The sequence below is a fragment of the Protopterus annectens genome, chromosome 3.part1 (assembly GCF_019279795.1).
Source record: "Protopterus annectens isolate FY-2018-M chromosome 3.part1, PAN1.0, whole genome shotgun sequence".
NCBI classification, from domain to species: domain Eukaryota; kingdom Metazoa; phylum Chordata; order Ceratodontiformes; family Protopteridae; genus Protopterus; species Protopterus annectens.
Window position 1 is genome coordinate 1,588,901,937 of NC_056732.1, and position 20,885 is coordinate 1,588,922,821.

Below are 20,885 nucleotides of genomic sequence, written 5' to 3' on the forward strand. Positions count from 1 at the left end.
TATGTTGTGCCCGTACTGCTGCTCTAGCATGGACGGCTGTCTTTCCCATGTATCGCATATTTGCACGGCTGACACATATAACTGTGGTATGTTGCATGTCCACTCATTGTCCATGCACTGTCCGTATTCCAGAACACCATAATGACATCTGCTGGATATCGTGGCAGACAGCTATCCTTGCTGACCTGACAGTGTACCTGTACACGCCATACACCTTGTGTGTACTTGCCTAGTTATGGTGTGTGTATGTCTACCTGTGCTGTATGCATGGCCGTGTGTGTCCCACTACAGCCATCTGTGCAGGTGTCGCCACTATGGGTAATCCTTGTGGACCGCTGTTTCATGTGCACGTCTGCACATACCTGCAGACTGTACTACCCCTCCTACGGCAGCGGACTTAGATCGACTGCTGCCCTAGGCTGTAGTGCTCCATGGCGCCCACCACCACAGCACATGGTGCCCCCATCCTGGTATACCTACATGACACACCTACTAGACAGGTGGCCCTACTAGTGCGGCGCCCTGGGCAGCCGCCCAGGATTGCCGTATGCCTACGGGCCGGATATGGGCACATCACAAGGCATACGCCTCTACATTCGGTGTTTTACGGCGTCCAGGTTATAATACCAGAGGGGACCCCATCAGCTATGCTATAGAATGCGGATCTAGCTGGATTAGTAGGTGGAGGGTTGGCCACACACCAGGGCTGACCGATGGAACACTGATGAGGCCTCTTTTGAGAGGCAGGTGGAGCAAGCCCCCATAACAGGAATGTAGTTTAGGTACAGATGTAAGGTTAGCACACATTTGTCCACTCTTTCAGTTCTGTACCGCTGTATTACAGTGATATGCTATGCATATCTTCCATATACATTGTTAAATCTTTGATTGATGAGTATTCGCATAGTACAATATCATATGATACATGTATTAATAGGATGCCTTCTGAGGAAAATTTTTTTTAACATTTTTGTTTTTTGTGGAGTATAGCCAACATGAGATGCAAAGGACACATGTACAAACCATGACCGTATGTATGGCACCCGATATGTTAATTTCAAAACGATACGCCGGCAATGTTACACAGCAATAGTCATGTATGCCGTGGAAATACGCATGTGCCACCCCGGCACCGATCGTGGCCACGTATCATCCCATAAACACCGCTGTGTGTTCTACGAGTGTTAAACAATCGCCACCTGAATAGGTGGCAACCGGTAACACAGGCCGTCCCAAGTACAGGACCACAATGACATAAATATCCTTGACAAAATGCCAAGGGATAGTCGGCACGTATGAACAGCCGCAGATATACCACCGATGTGACGGAGGAATACATGCAGTAAGCACACATGCAGTACGATACCGACACCAGACGGCATTTACATCAACAAAACCTACACCCTAGAACAACAGACAGGTAACTGGCAGCTCCCCAGGCAGGGATGGAGCGCAATCAAAGCATACCGTGTATGTATAAATGCAAGGCCCACAACCCGCATCCATCACCCACATCCGATATACCCCATCGCACATTATCAAAGGGATACAAGCCGCTAATAGCAGCAAAAACATAAGCAGTCAATGACAGTGGCATAACCGCAACATCTCGGCGCGGGGAAACACTATCAGCAGCGGATGCATACCTGCATCCGTTGTAAAGGAATACAAGAGCTATGTTACATCCGAATGCAAAACACCATCGACAGGATTTACCGCCAGGACACGGACACCCACATGTCGAACATAATACCATACCCAACACACACAATCCACGGCTAACACCACAGCGAAATGTACCTGATGCCACACATACCAGCTGCATCACAAAGGCCAACATAACACAATACATACCATCACCACCAAGGTAGTGCAAATAACCAACGCCCAGCCGAGGAATGAACCATGCCCTAGTTCCGACGCCATCGTATGAATGGAGGAGATGCACAGGTGATATGCGCATAAGTACACACCGAGGAACAGGTATTGGTGTGATGAACCCACATGTCGCAGGTGACGACGGATATAAGGAAGACCCTAGGATATTCAAACTGTATGTTCATACCAAACAAATACAACCAAACGGCTCGGAGTGGAGAATAAAGTAGCTAGCAGACAACGAATACGGAAGTCAACACAGGAAAGGTATGTAGAACCCACGAGATGTACTGGTGTAACGATGATATGTATGACTTAAGCTGCACTGTATGAACAGTGTTTGTAAGTAAAGATACCTGTCCATAAAGCAGAGAGTGGTGAAAGGTGGTTATGTAGTGCTAACTCGCTGAGCATACCAACGACTGTGGACACCGTGCACAGCAGTGGGACATCATGTACACAGCCGATAACCCAAGGGCTGCCATAGGGGCAAAACACAGAACAATGCCACCACCCACCGATGCTGGCAGTGGATGTCCAACAAGGAAGTGCCACAGCAGGATAGGGACATGTATGTATACTGTCACAGCACACATGTGTATGGGCATATACCGGTCGATGTCATACGAATGCGCATCGACGCACGTATGCCCGCAGTAGGGGTTACCATGTCATATGTGTAATGTAAAGCCGTCATGATGAATATGTTCAGACATCATACACAGTATCACAGGCATAGCATGCATAATGGAGGTATGGCCTAGTGTTACGTACACTAACAGGATATGTATGGCCTGCACACATGGGACAGAGTAGTAGCAGAATAGCCACCAAATGGAAGGAACACCAAGTAACCATGTCCAAATGATCTGTAGCAGGTGCAATGTGTGCAACAATGACGTCCGCAGGTCCATGTGTAAATACATGTGCAATGTACACAGTAGTGTCACCTCCCATGGTAGTGTCCACTGAACAACAGAGGTGGATGTCAACTGCATGTCCACACTACTGCCGCTGTGGTGGTACCATGTCTATGTGTCACCCTATCAGCAAAGGAGCTATCACATGACCAGTGCCACAGTGTGTCCTGTGGGATGTGCACAGGACCCACGCTCCACAGCATGGTGAGTGTCTAGTCTGCAGGTAACACAGAAGTCCAGGCTAAGCAACGTGGCATGTGCACATATGTAGAGCGCTCATTCACCCTGCCCACTGCAAATGCCATGTAGGAGTACTACATGCATCACTAATGTGGAGGACATGGCCCATGTCAGAGTAGATGACACCCTGTGTAAGTGGTATGCGATGAGTACAGATGTGTTCTGACCGTCATCTGCATATGTAAACTGTCTGAGCCTGGTATACATCACGGCATGACTATACCGTGCCATGTAAAGTTGTAGCCGTTGTGGAAGGTACACCACAAATGTGTTATTGTAACCTTGCCCGTGTAGATGTGTGTATGGCACAGGTACAAAGGCTACCAATGTACCAGCAACACACACAGTACAGATGTGTGGCCCTGCAGATGTGTACCCACGCCACAGTGGAATATGGCAACCACAGCACCATGTGGGGCATGTGTGTGTACAGCAACCATGTACAATGTGATATGCATGTATGCAGACAATATCCATGTGATACCCAGTGGATGACTGTCACTATGCAAAGGTGATGTGTATGCACCATGTGTGATGTATCCGACGCAATGACATCTACACGATATATCTGCCACACCGACACCTGTATGGTTGTTAGCAGTATGAGCTGGTGGAGCTAGAATGCTGCCAGGTATGTAGATGTGGGATAAGGTAGGCATGGACAGTACCTGTGACAGCATGTTGTGTATGTAAGCAAATAGTGAACATGAGGCCACATGACTGAGGACTGTGTAATGCCACATGTACCTGACATGTAGTAGGTAGCATGATATGCTTGTACCACTGTGTGACCTGTCCAGGAGTCATATAGCCTAACATCCTGAGACACAGGGTATGATGATGGTGGATGTGTACATTGGCATACCAGAATGTGGAATGGTGCTGAAGGGCAATGTCTGATCTGTTACCTCTGTACCACACCAACCACCCATGCAATGGTATGACAGGTGGCCAGCATGTGGATGTGGTGTGCTGTGGCAACACAGAGGCCCAACAAGGTGCCAGTAAAGGCATGGAGGTCATCAATGAGTGTGTGAAGCACGGATGTGAGGATGTGCCCCAGTGCCATACTGAATGGTCCAGTCATGGGTGTACGAATGCAGTCCCACATGTGCAATGCAGTACCACCCATGTGTAGTTTGATAGATGTGGTAGTGTGGTGGTCAACGACACAACATCCATGAATAGGCTAGCAGTTAATTCAGTGGGCTGCTGCAGAGACACATACCAACCAGGTTGGCGGACATAACAGCTAGGAGATTGAGGTGACATGGGACAGTGTCCTAGGACATAACGTGTGCATGGCAGTACCATGTATGTGTCCACAGGACAATGCGATGTCCATGTATGGATTGGAACCCTGTAGTGAGTGAGAGTGTGTATTGTTGGTAGGTACCCCATTGGCTGGCATGTTGCCAACAACATCTCAGTTGGCAATGCCTGGGTGACTGTTGTATGCTACATCGAATGTGGATGTAGCCAAACAACACAGATATACCACCACACCGCGTGAGGGCCCACACTGCAAATGCACGGCGGTCATGTGTAGGTAGCTAGCTGTAGAGCATGTGATGGACCACGAGGACCCACCATGACTGTCAAGTGATGCACCCCACACATTTGAATATACCCACCGTGCAACAGCCTGCACATGCGCCCATACAGCACATGTGCATGGAACATGAATACCACCGTGGCGTCTGTGAAAAGGCCAGTACCGCCATGTATCTGTGTGGAATAGCATGGTCCCTACCATTGCGTACATGTAGCAGAAGTGCACTGTGATATGTGTCAGCATAGTCACGTATACTGTCCAGCTGCCGGGGTGCCATGCCATTAACCACCCCCGTCAGCAGACGTCAGTAGTACCGGCCGTTGAGCACATATACCATGTATGCTGTGATGGGTGTGTGTCCAGGGTGTGGCTAGCAGGGCCGCGAAGCATATATGTTCATCTACCAGAGGGGGGATATCCGTAGGTTTAACACACAGACACATGGAGGTATGGTGCATGCCGAGGGTAGTGTAGGTATGGTATGTGTTGTGTAATGTGTCACCCAGCTATGTGTAGTGCATGGCCAAGCATGTGTGGGTACATGGGAGTCCATACTAGGGAAGTGTGGGTTGCTGTCAGCACATGGCAGCAACTGTCCGAGGTGCAATGTACAGTATGACAACACAGCCAGCATGTAACCTGTGGTGTACAGTGTACTTTCTGCGTGTCACAATGTGTCTAGCGGTCACAAACATGGGTATCTGAACATGGAGTACCTATGATGCATTCTGTTTGGAAAATATACAGTATGTGTGTAAATCATTGTGTGATGTGGGATCCCCTTACCTGTGTGTGTTGCAGTCCAGGTATGTGCCTGGGAGGTATGATCTGTGTACAATCTGGACTGGCAGGTGTGCTGTGCAGAGCATGGAGGCAGGTCCCAGGCACCGCAGATAAATGTCAGGCATGCCTTACTGTGTGTGCAGTGCTTGTGTGCAGCACAGTGGAGGGTGCAAGCATTGTCACACATCACTGCATGCCGTGCCTGCCTGTGACAGCCCTGCTGGAGACAGACATGTGACACCGCTGCAGAGGCAGCATAGCATGTGAAGATGTACATGTGGGCCCCACACCCAGGCAGATGTCCGCAGGTCATGTGTGCCACAGTAGTGTGGTTGACCACGACTGTCATACTGGACAAATACCACATGCCTGTATAAGTACAGTATGAGCATAGTCAACAGTCGCGGTGACAGAGTAAGCCAATGTACAGTATCCCGTGTGCAGACCACTGCTTACTGTATACCTGGCTAGACACACACCGGAGGGTGAATATACCTTTGAGCCATCACATGTCCCAGTCCACGTAGCCTGTACAATGTCATCACAGGGTGGTCACAATAACGCGGTGGTAAGACAGACACGTTGTACCAGGTGATGTGTCATGTGTGCACATGTCGAGTTGCACAGCCGCTCACACGTCCGCAACATATCGGTTCATGATCTATAGTGTTACATGATGTGGAACTGCACTGTGACCCACAACAGGGCCATCTGACACAGGTGTGTTGTGAATGGTGTAACCCATGTTCACACAGGATACACACTGCTGCTGTTGGCAGCCATGCTGGTGGCTACCAGTGGTGCCTGCAGTGGTCATACAGACATACTGCACACAGTGTTCATGCAGGGATGTCCATTGTTGTGGATGATGTGTTGCTACGTGAAGGTAGGTGTGTGTTGTGAATGTTACACATCCAGATGTCACCATCTGGCGCAGTCATGGTCGTCGACAGCATCACACACATCCACAGCGGTCAGAACCCTGTCCTGAGAATGTGTGTCAGTCACCCTCGTACTGTGTGACATATGTGCACATGGCAGAACACCTACCACTGGCGGATAACAGTGTCAGCTAGAATGGCTACGTGATGGCTGGAATATGCTGTGATAATGTACAATGCTGGTAGCCCAATGAAGTACCTGGAATCACACACAGTACGCCATGGCTGCCATGTAAACCATGCACAACAATGACTGTCTGACAGACACAAACAATGCGTTGACATGTTGAACATGCACACGAGAACACCCAATGAGGTATGTTGCACATATCGATGTACAACTGTCATCTATGGCCATAGCATGGATGCAGACACACATGCCCCACAGGCAGTGCCACGTGATGTAGGTAGGGGTGCATTGCTCGTGTACATGTGACAGTTGCTGTACCGCCACATGTCCTGCATAGCCGTCATGTAGGGGTAGCAGTGGCATGTGACTGTTGGACATGCCTGTACATTTGACCATGTCCCACAGGACATGTGTTATGTGTGTACAATATGTGTTGTGCCGTCACCAAGCTGTGAAGTGTACGGCTGCCAGTGTACCTGTGTGACTTGTTCTGCGATGGGTGCAAAGGCACGTAGTACTGCATTGCATGCCCACATGCCCCACACAGGTGCATAGCCCGAACATACAATACAAAGAGGGTGTTGGATGATAGCAACCCACAAGAGGAGATGGGTATGGGTGGCAACCCACTACCACATGTTCGGGTACGGTGTGCATGTCTATGACACATTAGCACCCGAGAAGCTAGCACAGCAGTACAGGGTTGCATGCATATATGTTCAACAATATCCCTGTGTGTCCCACCACTGGCCCGTGGACAGACAGACACCAACACAATGTGCAGATATGATATGTGCACAGCACATCACTGATGCTTACTGTAGAACAGGCATACTGTGTAGACATGTGCACAGTAGGTCTGCGCCAGCCGCACTCAAACACGTTATGTGCCGAACCACACCAATAGTCCAGGCCATGCCACAGATGGACGTGCACACATCTGTGTATGTACGCCTGTGAATGTCTCCGCATAGCAGTATAGCTGTGTCAGTGTTGTGAACAACATAATGAATGGGTTGTATGTGTGAGGGTGCGCCATATGTGTATGGTCACATCGACGATACCATCACTGCCCTGCTATGTGAACATCCCTGTCCCCATACATGGATACCTATGCTGTGGCCAACACCACGTTTCCCGTGGGAGGGATGGCGGTGTGCAGTGCACCAGCAGACATGGGGGTGGCAGCAGGCACTGGATGTAGACATATGTGGTACCCACGTCAGTCCAGGCAACCATCCATGTGCACGGGATAGCAGTGTGTGGCCACATACAGCAATGTGTTGATCAATATCGCAGCAGATAGCACCTGTCAAGGTTAAAGTGTATGCATGGATGTGCGATACCTGCATGCACCAGACACACCCCCACCAAGCAGCATGCAGCCTACCTTGCATAAGGCCAGTGTCCACACCATGATGATAGACATGTGTAATGTCCATATACACATAGCAATGACATATGGAATGGACAGCCACCCTGCCAATATCATTACCCCCCAGATGGATCACATCCCAGTGCCATGTATGTGGCATACCCTGCCATACCATGCAGCCCTGCCCAGCAAGGCTGCATGTGCTATCACAGTCCTACGTGGTGCGATGGACAAAAGGCACTGTCACTATCAACCGTCCACAGCAGTAATGTGGCGGTGATGCACCCTGTGGTGTTACAGGTGCTGTGTGTTGCTGTGGACAATGTGTGTGTGCACATGCTATGCATGACCTTTCCTGCTAATGTGACATGGTTACACATTGTCCCATGTGTATCACATGTGCAACACAGGTGAGCCGTGGCAGGTTGTCGCAACACCAGACAGTGCTGTGTGGATGTACATGGCACAACACATGCATGTGCAGGTGTCCATGTGTATGTGTGCAGTGCCACCGCTGATGTTCATAATGGCCGCATACGTGATGTCTAGTGACATATACACAGCATCCAGGTGAACAGTAGAACTGTTGTCACATGGGGACCCGTGCCAACTGATATGGACACAGGTGCAGGCAGGTACACATGTCCACAGCAGGCTAACATCAACATGGTGCGTGTACAGTGTGATGAGGTGACACACAGATATGATATGACACCCACTGCTCAATGGTGTGACAGCAACACATCGGCTGTGTCACTGCCATGATGCATCGCAGAGATTACTGTGCAGATGTTGTACATGTCATAGCAATGTATGTCCAGCAGTATGCCAGCACAGCAGTGTAAATGTGACCTGTCACCATCATTATGTCTTACAGATAATGCCACGTTCCCGGCTGACTGCCTTTAGCCGACAGGAAGATGAGGTGATAATACCATTGCTCCATGATAACTATGACATCCTGTTCAGCCACGTGCCACTGCAGGCACAACAACGTGAAGACATGTGGCAGGATATGCGCAGGAGGGTGAACACCCTGGGCGGACACAACCGCACATATCAACAGATCCGCAGGCACTGCACAGACCTAATTCGGCATGCGAGACAGCGTGCCACTGCAATCTCCAGACAACAAGGTGGGGCAGGTGGTGGGCCACAAACCCAGCCCCCACTCACACCCACGGAGGAGCTCCTGGCCAGTCTGGGGACACCCATGGAACAACATGCTGAAACCCTCGCATCCATCGTGGAGGTGGGTGTCTCCCAACCAACGAGCTTGGAGCTGCCTGGTAAGTCACTGTTGCATGTTCGTATGATAAGCGACGTAGGAGTGGGTGTCATAGTACAACACATAATATAGCAACACATGCCAGGTATATGGCCACACAAGATGCATACTACAGTATGCTATGTTGTGTTTGCAGACATGTGCATAGCACATGCTAACACACAGGTGCATGATGTGACATGCACAGTGCTTACCGTGGTGATAGTAATGGATAATGTGTATACTTTTGTGTCGTCCCTATACAGGTACATCTGGCGTGTCGCACAGACATGGGTCTGTCGCAGGTAAGACTGTTGCTAGTAAAAGGCATGATACGGTGTATCAATATTCCCCATGTGTCCAGGTATGACATGCACACCTGGGTGTGCCACAGTCACGGTATACAGGTTGCACCACCCAACACACACACCACCCATGTACAGTAGATACAACCGTTAGTATAGACCGCATGCAACCACATAATCCATCGGTATGACATGTGCAGTCAGCTATGCATACAATGGTGGAGGTGTTCCACAATGGCTGCATGTGTAGTATGCATCGGTATGCCTCTGCGGTATGCACACAGTACCACATAGTGAGCTGTGATCTGGCCAGAACACAGGTGTTACCACTGTGACCTATGCCCCTGCATTGGATGCACACGTTGTGACATGGCACATGACATGTCCCATGCACGTGGATGTCTGTCCGCAACATTGTCACACCATGACATGACCTATGCGACATAGCAGACATCCACAATGTCTGCATAGCCTTAGGGAATGTGACACCTCAGACTACTATGGTTGTATGTCACATGGGTCACCACAGGGCTGTGTGCACGATGCCCATCACACACATTTGTCAATGAACCAGACAAACATGGCCATGGGTGCTACCTACAGGCATGTTGCCACACAGTACATCCGCAGTGGGTAGTCACCGTTGCACCCTGTCCACACATAGTGGGCTCATCACTGTAGTGGACCCCCTGGACATCCGATGTGTTACACCAGAGAAATGGAATGCCTGTCTGCAGCCACTAGAGGTGCCACCAATGTCTACCATATATGTGCTGTTGAACAGCAGAACTGACTTGCAGACATGGCAACGCATGCGCCCAGGTCACGATCGCACAGAAACATACCTGTGTCCTGCTGCCGCAGTGGCACAGTGCCCGTCTCCCCACTGTACAGCTATGTACACAGCTCACACCAACCACACCTGCACAGACATCCTTGTTACACATGCATTCTATCTGTAGACTGTACACATAACACTGCACTGTGACATCCGTTGTGATGTGGTGCATGTGGTGGGACACCATTGTCACATGTCCACATGATACCGCACATGTTTGCAGTGTACATGACATAGTGATGCCAGCCATGTGTACTGTTAACCCGCCTGTGGCCACACGGTGTATCACGGTGATGCATGCAAACTACCATGAATGTGTGTACTGCAAGCCTACTAAAAGACACCTGCCTGATGTAGTGTGCACTCCAGGGCAGTATGCATACTGCCACTATTAATGTCTGGGCTGCATTCACTGGGCTGTGGTGTGGGAATGCTGCATGCCACCTGCAATATCACATGCATGATGTGTCTGCATGTGTGTGTGTGTGTGTGTGTGTGTGTGTGTGTGTGTCTCCGTGTGTGTGTGTGTGCGTGTGCGTCTGCGTGTGTAATGTAACTTACGGTATGTCTTTGTATTCACAGGTGCTGTAGGTGCGCCTCCTGTGGTCCATCTGATGCTAGTGTCCCCACAGATACTAGCGGTGATGACCATGTGCATGAGGCACAGGCAGGGTCGTCACGGTCAGACACTGTGCCATTGGAGAACATCACACTTATGTCCCCTTCATCCCCGCACACGGTTCAGATGCCGACACATACCACAACACAGTTGCCCATAGATGACGGACAGTCAGCGTCTGTTGGCACTGAGCAGGAATGTGTGGTGGCTGCAGAAGGTGCGGGTACACACCATGTTGCCAGTGTAATGACTGGTGAAGTGCCACACAGGCATGTGGCAGGTGCTGCTCGTAGGAGGAGCACTGCTAGACATTCACCTGCCGTACAGGGTGCAGCAGCTGGTATAACCAGACGCATGTTTCAGACAGTAATGGCGGCGCAGGCACGTGCCGAACAGCAGAACCAGGAAGGGCAGAGGCTGCAGAGGTCCGCAATCCGTTCCTTAAATGAGAACATCCAGTCATTGGCGAATGCCCAACAGCAGCTTGCCGATGTTCTGGATAGGAGATTAGGTGAGATGGCTGGGATCCTCGACCGAGGCATGGCCATCCGTGAGCGTGAGCTGTCTGTGCTGGAACACCTGGTAGGGGTGAGGCATAGGGCATGTGGGCGTAGGCCAGCAACACCACCAAGTGCAGGTCGACGTGTGCGTGCCACCTCCCATGCCCACCCACACAGTGCTGGTAGCAGCAGCAGTGCAGCTGCTGCTACACCAACCACACCAGGACACAGCAGGCCACGTGGACGTGGCCCTGGACGGTCCCAGCATGGACACGTTTCCAGCGGACATGTGTCATCAGAGAGTGGCCACTCTATACCTCCACTCGGTAGTGCCCGTGCGACCCCAGGCAGGCACGGGTCACGTCGCCGCAGGCGGACACAGTGAGCCATACCACCTGCACTGTACAGTCTGGGGCTGCCAAGTATACCCCGTGTAGGCATCACAGATGACTGAACTGTGTACACACATACCCACACACAGCAGACACAACTGTAGGGCTCCACCACATCCACATGCATTCTGCACAGTCATGCCCATTAAATGCACAGGCCTTTACACACACACATGATGTCATCCATTGGTACAGCCTATGCCCGTGGCACACATATCACCCTGTGCATATGATGAAGCCTCTGCCGCAGAACCGTGAGCTACACCATCGGTGCATGGTTATGCAAACATATTCTGATGCACAGGGTGGACAAGATAGTGAGAGGTGTATGTGATACCTGTGTCTGCATAGTACGTGATGTGTATGTTGCGGTGGTTTTGTATGGCAGGTGACAGGTGCGTATGTGATGTGGGTCGTGCACTGACATCATGCAGCAGACATACCATGTAGTGCAGGTGCAGCATTCATTGTTTTGTGTACACGGTATGCGTGGTGGTTACATGTGTAGCACCATGTTGGTTCAGTTAACCCGTATGCCAATTATGGTGTACTTGCATGTGCCTACTGGGAGCACTGTTATCAGTTCCCCATGTGTAGTTGTGGGGTACCCACAGGCACATCTGGCAATATCAGCATAGCACAGGTACCCGCAACCAGCATGGACCCCTACATAGGTACAAAGGCGCACATGTACATACCAGGCTATGTGCCCTACGGCATGTGTAATCCTAGCCAGAGTGTGTGTGGCTGCTAACACCCTTAGGATGAGGATACCACATCCATCGGTCTCCTGTCCCCCGTCCAGCACTGATACAGAGATGATGCCTGGTGCATACCTATGATCACACATCCACACGTCATGATTACTCCTGGACAAAGTCAGTCAGGGCCTCTGCTTCACATGGGCTGGCAATCCTCTCCATGTTGTAGGGGTCTCTGGTGACCCTGTTCCCCCAGCACGTCCTAGTCATCTTCGTGGTGAGGTGTCTGACAGTCACTTCTGTGCCCATGTTTGCCTGGAGCCTAGGAGGTGGAATATGTCCATGTCACCCAGGTCGGACATGGCCGTGTATGTCAGGCACAGATCACCACAGAGCAGACGTGCTGGGAAGGTATACAGCCGGAGTCCCCTTGGTCGGGCAGCGTGTGACACATGTCCCAGCACCTTTATCCCTGCGTCGTGGAACGTTTGTGGTCCTTCTGAGTGCTGCAGGTGTCAGGTTAGGTACAGGCCAGATGTGCCATTGTACACAATCATTGGTCTGGTGTGTGATGTGTACAGGGGTACAATGAACACCCCTGATGTGGATGTGATTCCTTCCAGACCAGGTGGCCACAGTGGAATGTCTTCCCACCCACATTGGCATTGTGTGTGTTGACAGAGGTTACCGACAGGTGTGGTACCCATTTCCCTGAACATGTCCACCATGTTGAATGGATTACCACCTACATGTTACATCGGGGCGAACATGTCCTTCCCACTGGGTAGGTCTGCACCTTCTCTGGCATGTAGCAGCAGGCCATGGCTCTGGCACCAGTTATCCATGTCTATGAAGCCACAGGTGGATGTCCGTGTCAGATGGGGTGTTGGGTATGGTGGCCGGTGTGCAGTCATCTGCATACCTTGTCTGCCACAATCCCCCTATGTTTGTATGCACATTGGAAGGTCGAATGCCGAACGGCAGGGGGCCCAGGACTGAGCCGTGTGGGCCTCCACTCGAGACCAGCTTTGAGTCTGACACGGCACCAGGAACACAAACGCTGTGTGGTGTCACCTCCATCCATTCCGAGAACCATCGTGTGACATATGTCCCCACATGTACGCTGGCGAGCCTTTCCATGAGTCCCACATGGAGTGTGTTTTGAACAGTCCCGCCAGGTCATGGTAGTGTGTGCAAACCGACGTACCCCCATCAATGGCCTTAGTGACCACTCCAGACAGGCCGAGCAGGTTTGGGAGGCAGGATCTGCCCTTGACTAAGTCGTTGTGGGTATGTTCCGGTATTGGCTGTACACCACTGTCTGTATTCATGGGCACCAGTATGGACCTCCCCGCAGCTTTGCAGACAAGGCTTGTCAAGCTGATAGGGCAGGAATGTCTACAGTCCATAAGAGCACTACCCTGGCATAGTGGGACCACAGCTGCCGTATGCCATCCAGCAGGGACCTAGCCCGTAGTAAGGCTAACATGACACAGCGGCCTTATGTGTGGGGCGAGGGCCTCAATGAGGTTGGGTAGCACACAGCCAGGGACACCATCGGGGCCCATTGGTGCTGTGTTCACCGCCTAACAGATATCAGATCACCCGAGGGCATTTGAGATGTTTTGGAGGCTAGACTCTGGTGGATGGATACGTCCCTCTTGGGGGTGGATGTATGCATGGAACATGTCCGCTGGTTTGTTGGCAATGTCTGTGGGTGCAGTGACCGTTGTACCATTCTGGATTAATTCCGGCCATGACTGTGCCCCACCCATGTCCCTACCACAGCTAAGGAAGGCCCTATGGCTGTCTCATGTGCCCCTGCAGTACCACTCCCACAAGCGGCCTTGGATGATTGTATGTGTACGTATGTTAACGCCAGTATGAATGGGTGATGGCTTCCTTGGTACTGATATTGCTCTGTCATGTATTAGCTCCAACTGTTGATGTACAGTTTGTCAGTGGCTGGGGTCCACCACACCATGTGCCTGCCTTCGTGGACAAGGTCCTGATGTTATCATGATCGCTGGTGCAGACATCCCTGGGGTGCTCAGAGAAGGCATCTGTAAGGGTTTTGACAGTGCGGCCTGTGTTCACCACTGGCATGGAGGACTGGTAGGGTACCACACCGGTCGTATGATGTGTGTGGTTTGCTGTGGCGAGGTCGTCACTTAGGTCTCCCATGCCGGTATTGGGTGCAGGATGTGGAATACCAGTGGATCCACTATATGGTCTGACATCACCATTGAGGGATGTACATCCTGTGTGGAGCATATCCTCCCATGTGTGATGAGCAGAACTGGTATACGCCCCCTAGTCGGTATGGTTCATGGCTGTTTCACAGCAGTTAGTGTATGAACACCGGGACCTGTGGCGAGGGTGTTGTGTCATGGGTAATGTTCTCAGTCTATGTATGGGTGGTTGATGTCACCCAACACGGTGTTGTTGAGAGCATGCACACTCACCAGTGTCCTCAGGACGGCTGTGCAGGTATCCTGGGTTTGGGAGGGTGGTCTGTAGCATGCAACAAACTGTAGGGCAGTCCTACCCATGGTTAATTGCACCTGGATATTCCCCACTGCAACGCCACGCCTGTGGCAAGGGCGGGTTGCTGTTGTGTGGCTGGACACACCACGGTCCACATTCTGCCACCCATGCCGTCGCACCATGTGTATGCATGTCTGCTCTGTGCCGAGTCTAAGTGTCTGAGCATGCCCAGTAAGCAGCTGTGTAGATGGACACACAGTACAGTGCACACCGCCCGACTGCATTAATACGGTGCATGCCTGTTTCCCCTTCGCAACAGCCACATCTGTGGCATGGCCGGGTTGCTGTTGTGTGGCTGGACACACACGACGGTCCACATTCTGCCACCCATGCTGTCGCACCATGTGTATGCATGTCTGCTCTGTGCCGAGTCTAAGTGTCTGAGCATGCCCAGTAAGCAGCTGTGTAGATGGACACACAGTACAGTGCACACCATGCCCAACTGCATTAATACCCCGGGTGCATGCCTGTTTCTTCGCAACGCCACGCCTGTGGCATGGCGGGTTGCTGTTGTGTGGCTGGACACACACGGTCCACATTCTGCCACCCATGCTGTCGCACCATGTGTATGCATGTCTGCTCTGTGCCGAGTCTAAGTGTCTGAGCATGCCCAGTAAGCAGCTGTGTAGATGGACACACAGTACAGTGCACACCGCTACCGACTGCATTAATACCCCGGTGCATGCCTGTTTCTTCGCAACGGCCACGTCTGTGGCATGGCCGGGTTGCTGTTGTGTGGATGGACACACGACGGTCCACATTCTGCCACCCATGCTGTCGCACCATGTGTATGCATGTCTGCTCTGTGCCGAGTCTAAGTGTCTGAGCATGCCCAGTAAGCAGCTGTGTAGATGGACACACAGTACAGTGCACACCGCGCCCGACTGCGTTGATACCCGTGAGCATGTCTGTCTCCCCTTTGCAACCGCTAGGTGTGGGAGGCATGGCCAGTACACCCGCCGGTACACACGACAGTCGCCACCGATGTCTGCTACTAGGCATGTAGCCATGGCCAATGGCATCCTGCATAGCCATGGTGACCATCCAGGTGACACATATGTGGCTGTCATGCCACATTGGCTGCCTACATCCTGCACGCCGGATGCCCTCTTATAGGGTATACTGTCATGTGGTGCATCCCGTATTCCTGTCGTGATGTACTGATCAGTAGTTATTTGGTATTCCCGACTGCAGCACTAACGTGTTACTGTACGGCCACCTTGGGATGGTAACAGGCTGCGTGACTGCGCACTCTGTCTTCATTCCCTATCGGACGCATTGCCTCTGCAGATGATACCACCCACCTAGGGGTATGCCTCCTGACAGTGCTGTGCTCAGTAATCCCGGTAGCGCGTTGTGTAAATGCTTCATGCTGTAGTGAGTTCATGTATGTAGGCGTAGGTTTGACTCTCGGCCCCTCTGTGTGTGTGTGTGTGTGTGTGTGTGTGTGTGTGTGTTTCCAGCAGCCTCTGCAGATGAACAAGCTTTTAGACGCTTCGCAACACATACCTTGGCTATTGCCAGCTATTCTCTTACGGGTGATGTCATCCGCCTAGAAGTATGCCTCTGACAGCGCTGTGCTCAGTAAACTCGGTAGCTGCTCTGTAAATGCTTCATGCTGTAGTGAGTTCATGTAGGTAGGCATAGGTTCGACTCTCGGCCCCTCTGTGTGTGTGTGTGTGTGTGTGTGTGTGTTTCCAGCAGCCTCTGCAGATGAACAAGCTTTTAGACGCTTCGCAACACATACCTTGGCTATTGCCAGCTATTCTCTTACGGGTGATGTCACCCGCCTAGAAGTATGCCTCTGACAGCGCTGGTCTCAGTAAACTCGGTAGCGCGTTCTGTAAATGCTTCATGCTGTAGTGAGTTCATGTAGGTAGGCATAGGTTCGACTCTCGGCCCCTCTGTGTGTGTGTGTTTCCAGCAGCCTCTGCAGATGAACAAGCTTTTAGACGCTTCGCAACACATACCTTGGCTATTGCCAGCTATTCTCTTACGGGTGATGTCATCCACCTAGAAGTATGCCTCTGACAGCGCTGTGCTCAGTAAACTCGGTAGCACATTCTGTAAATGCTTCATGCTGTAGTGAGTTCATGTAGGTAGGCGTAGGTTCGACTCTCGGCCTCTCTGTGTGTGTGTGTGTTTCCAGCAGCCTCTGCAGATGAACAAGCTTTTAGATGCTTCGCAACACATACCTTGGCTATTGCCAGCTATTCTCTTATGGGTGATGTCACCCGCCTAGAAGTATGCCTCTGACAGCGCTGTGCTCAGTAAACTCGGTAGCTGCTCTGTAAATGCTTCATGCTGTCGTGAGTTCATGTAGGTAGGCGAGGTCTCGGCCCCTCTGTGTGTGTGTGTGTGTGTGTGTTTCCAGCAGCCTCTGCAGATGAACAAGCTTTTAGACGCTTCGCAACACATACCTTGGCTATTGCCAGCTATTCTCTTACGGGTGATGTCACCCGCCTAGAAGTATGCCTCTGACAGCGCTGGTCTCAGTAAACTCGGTAGCGCGTTCTGTAAATGCTTCATGCTGTAGTGAGTTCATGTAGGTAGGCGTAAGTTCGACTCTCGGCCCCTGTGTGTGTGTGTGTGTGTGTGTGTGTGTTTATAGCAGCCTCTGCAGATGAACAAGCTTTTAGACGCTTCGCAACACATACCTTGGCTATTGCCAGCTATTCTCTTACAAGTGATGTCATCCGCCTAGAAGTATGCCTCTGACAGCGCTGTGCTCAGTAATCTCGGTAGCGCGTACTGTAAATGCGTCATGCTGTAGTGAGTTCCTGTAGATAGGCGTAGGTTCGACTCCCGGCCCTTCCCTGTGTGTGTGTGTGTGTGTTTCCAGCTGCCTCTGCAGATGAACATGCTTTTAGACGCTTCGCAACACATACCTTGGCTATTGCCAGCTATTCTCTTACGGGTGATGTCACCCGCCTAGAAGTATGCCTCTGACAGTGCTGGTCTCAGTAAACACGGTAGCGCGTTCTGTAAATTCTTCTTGCTGTAGTGAGTTCATGTAGGTAGGCGTAGGTTCGACTCTCGGCCCCTCTGTGTGTGTGTGTGTTTCCAGCAGCCTCTGCAGATGAACAAGCTTTTAGATGCTTCGCAACACATACCTTGGCTATTGCCAGCTATTCTCTTACGGGTGATGTCATCCGCCTAGAAGTATGCCTCTGACAGCGCTGTGCTCAGTAATCTCGGTAGCGCGTACTGTAAATGCGTCATGCTGTAGTGAGTTCCTGTAGATAGGCATAGGTTCGACTCCCGGCCCTTCCCTGTGTGTGTGTGTGTGTGTTTCCAGCTGCCTCTGCAGATGAACATGCTTTTAGACGCCGAACACATACCTTGGCTATTGCCAGCTATTCTCTTACGGGTGATGTCACCCGCCTAGAAGTATGCCTCTGACAGCACTGGTCTCAGTAAACTCGGTAGCGCATTCTGTAAATGCTTCATGCTGTAGTGAGTTCATGTAGGTAGGCGTAGGTTCGACTCTCGGCCCCTCTGTGTGTGTGTGTGTGTGTGTGTGTTTCCAGCAGCCTCTGCAGATGAACAAGCTTTTAGACACTTCGCAACACATACCTTGGCTATTGCCAGCTATTCTCTTACGGGTGATGTCATCCACCTAGAAGTATGCCTCTGACAGCACTGTGCTCAGTAAACTCGGTAGCGCATTCTGTAAATGCTTCATGCTGTAGTGAGTTTATGTAAGTAGGCGTAGGTTCGACTCTCGGTCCCTCTGTGTGTGTGTGTGTGTGTGTGTGTTTCCAACAGCCTCTGCAGATGAACAAGCATTTAGACGCTTCGCAACACATACCTTGGCTATTGCCAGCTATTCTCTTACGGGTGATGTCATCCGCCTAGAAGTATGCCTCTGACAGCGCTGTGCTCAGTAAACTCGGTAGCGCATTCTGTAAATGCTTCATGCTGTAGTGAGTTCATGTAGGTAGGCGTAGGTTCGACTCTCGGCCCCTCTGTGTGTGTGTGTGTGTGTGTTTCCAGCAGCCTCTGCAGATGAACAAGCTTTTAGATGCTTCGCAACACAAACCTTGGCTATCAGCGGCCATTCCTTTACAGATGTTGTCACCCACCTGTACATGTGCCTCTGATGGTGGTGTGCTCGGTGGTCCACGTAGCGCATTCCATACCTGTGTCGTACGTTTGTGCGTTTGGGTATGTGGGGGTGTGGTCAATCACCATGCCTGCCACATGTGTGTGTGTGTGTCCATGCTCCCAGCTGCATGGGTTCATACGGTATTGCCTTGTGGTTTACGCAGAACACTCATATCCTGCCACCATCCCTGTGTTTGTGGATGGTGGTACGCAGCTCGTGTACTGCTTGTGTGCCTGTTGTGGTCAGCGACCGCCGTAGCGTGTTCTCCACGTGCACCATGCTATGGTGTGGTGGGGTGATGCTGTGTACATTACACTCCCAGGCCTGCCACATGTGTCCGTCTGTATCTCTGTCATTGTATATCTACGTACCTATGTTGTGCCCGTACTGCTGCTCTAGCATGGACGGCTGTCTTTCCCATGTATCGCATATTTGCACGGCTGACACATATAACTGTGGTATGTTGCATGTCCACTCATTGTCCATGCACTGTCCGTATTCCAGAACACCATAATGACATCTGCTGGATATCGTGGCAGACAGCTATCCTTGCTGACCTGACAGTGTACCTGTACACGCCATACACCTTGTGTGTACTTGCCTAGTTATGGTGTGTGTATGTCTACCTGTGCTGTATGCATGGCCGTGTGTGTCCCACTACAGCCATCTGTGCAGGTGTCGCCACTATGGGTAATCCTTGTGGACCGCTGTTTCATGTGCACGTCTGCACATACCTGCAGACTGTACTACCCCTCCTACGGCAGCGGACTTAGATCGACTGCTGCCCTAGGCTGTAGTGCTCCATGGCGCCCACCACCACAGCACATGGTGCCCCCATCTTGGTATACCTACATGACACACCTACTAGACAGGTGGCCCTACTAGTGCGGCGCCCTGGGCAGCCGCAGGATTGCCGTATGCCTACGGCCGGATATGGGCACATCACAAGGCATACGTCTACATTCGGTGTTTTACGACGGCGTCCAGGTTATAATACCAGAGGGGGGACCTCATCAGCTATGCTATAGAATGCGGATCTAGTTGGATTAGTAGGTGGAGGGTTGGCCACACACCAGGGCTGACCGATGGAACACTGATGAGGCCTCTTTTGAGAGGCAGGTGGAGCAAGCCCCCGTAACAGGAATGTAGTTTAGGTACAGATGTAGGGTTAGCACACATTTGTCCACTCTTTCAGTTCTGTACCGCTGTATTACAGTGATATGCTATGCATATCTTCCATATACATTGTTAAATCTTTGATTGATGAGTATTCGGCATAGTACAATATCATATGATACATGTGTTAATAGGATGCCTTCTGAGATGTTAACATATGTGTGTGTGGTTAACATTGCGTCTGTGCTTTCTATGCTGTGGTTACATGTTCATTGTTTGCACAGAAAGTAACACATGGAAGTGTAAGGGGGGATATATAAAGCCTGGACGCCTCTATGTTATGTGTAAGTCTCACGGAGCCTATGGGTGATAGCGCTTACATGTCTATGGAGTAACCTTTGTATACCACATGTGACCTGTCGTGGACGACATGTCTACGTTGGCTGTTTCATCTACCTATGTGTGTCTTGGTTTGTGTGCCATAAGGTGCCAGCGGGTCTTTGATGTTGATTAGGTGTATTCCATGGTCAATTGACATTAATCCTATTAATTCACTGAAGGATGTTCTTCATTGGTGGGAATGCCATAGTTTGACCATCGTATGGCTTTCCTAGCTGATGTTGATATTGTGCCATTGGTATGTGTTCCACAGGTCACCCATTTGTTCCGC